The following is a 1,611-nucleotide window of genomic DNA, read 5'->3' as shown; positions in this document are numbered from 1 at the left end:
TGTGAAGGAAAATAAGAATAAAAATAAATAATGTATCTGTAAATTTAAAAGAAAACAGTATCATTTGCTTGAAGTAGAACCTAATGGTCAAGATAAAGACAGTGAAAACAATGTTATGACGTTTCAACCAGAGCTTGGTTGCCCACTCAAAGATCCGAACCTGTAACATGCGGGTTAAGAAGGGAGGTTAGCGCGTGTTAGTGTTTGCAGGATTTGCCGGCACTCAGCCAAGACTTTTCCCCAACAAGGAGAAGTGGGAAGGAAGTCCCTGCCTTGCTGTGGGATCCAGTGTGGCTTATGCCTTCTTTGTGTTCCACCTAAAATCATCTATCTTCACAAAAGTCTCACGTGTGCTCATCAAATTAGGTGACCAGCCATCTGCCAAATGCAGCCACATCTTTGCTCACATGGTTTCTTCCCCTGGAATCCCTTATCTTCCCCTTTCTGCTGTTACAATTCTTCACTTCTTCCAAAGCCACCACCTCCAGAAAGCTTCCCTCAGCCCAGCTGCAAAGAGTCTCTTTCCTTAGTGGTCTCCCAGCATTTTATCTGTAATTCTATGATAGAAGATATGACAGTCTGCTGGGATTTGATGTGTACACGTTTCTATACTCCCTCCCTACTCTCCAGCTAGGTTACAGACTCCTTTGAGGGCAAGCACAGCATCTTGTTCATCTGTGTATCTTCGTCATAGCACCTAACACAGTGCCTGGTATCAGTCAGTGCTCAATAAATAACATCTATGATTGTTGATCACAGTCTTAGATGTCCTGACATTTTCTCTGCCTTTTCATTTTATGATGACTTTCCTATATCCTATTTTCTTTAAGAGCAGGATCTCTGGAGCTAAACTCCCTGGCATTAGATCCCAACTCTATCGACTCTTGGCTGTGTGATCTTGGACAACGAGTAAGTTGAGAGCTATACCTCAATTTCCTCAACTATAAAATGGCCTCATCAATTGTTGCGAGGATTAGATGAGTTACTACACTTCCTCAGGTCTTTGCTCAAATGCTCCCTTCCTAGTGAGGACTCCTGTGACCGCCCTATCTAAAACCACAACCCTGGGACTTCCCTGGTGGTCCAGTGGTTAAGAATCCATCTTTCAATGCAGGGGACGTGGGTTTGATCCCTGGTCAGGGAACTAAGATCCCACATACTGCAAGGCAACTAAGCCTGCGTGCCACAACTACTGAGCCCACGTGCTGCAACTAGAGAGAAGCCTGCGCGCCTTGAGGAAAGACCCTGTGTGTTGCAACTAAGACCTGATGCAGCCCAAAAATAAAATAAATATGTATATCAATAAAAACCACAATATGACCACAAAAATTTCTTTAGAAGACTCAATTTTTAAAAAATAAGGTATTAAAAAAAATAAAATAAAAAAATAAAATCACAACCCTCCCTCGTGTGTCTATCTTCTACTTGCCCCTCCAGGCCCCCTCTCCATCCTTTTGCCTTTTCTGCCAAGGGACCAACCTGCCTCATCAGGTTCCTTTACCCTGTGGCTTCCAGTTGAGTTTGGCCAACAGGGATCCCTGGCAGAGGATGAGAGGGAAGGAGGAGGTTGGAGTGCTTACTGATTCTTGAGGGGTTGCCTTGGGCTGGTTT

The sequence above is a fragment of the Hippopotamus amphibius genome, chromosome 1 (assembly GCF_030028045.1).
Source record: "Hippopotamus amphibius kiboko isolate mHipAmp2 chromosome 1, mHipAmp2.hap2, whole genome shotgun sequence".
Lineage (NCBI taxonomy): Eukaryota > Metazoa > Chordata > Mammalia > Artiodactyla > Hippopotamidae > Hippopotamus > Hippopotamus amphibius.
The sequence above is the reverse complement of the archived record's forward strand: the minus strand, read 5'-3'. Positions refer to the sequence as shown.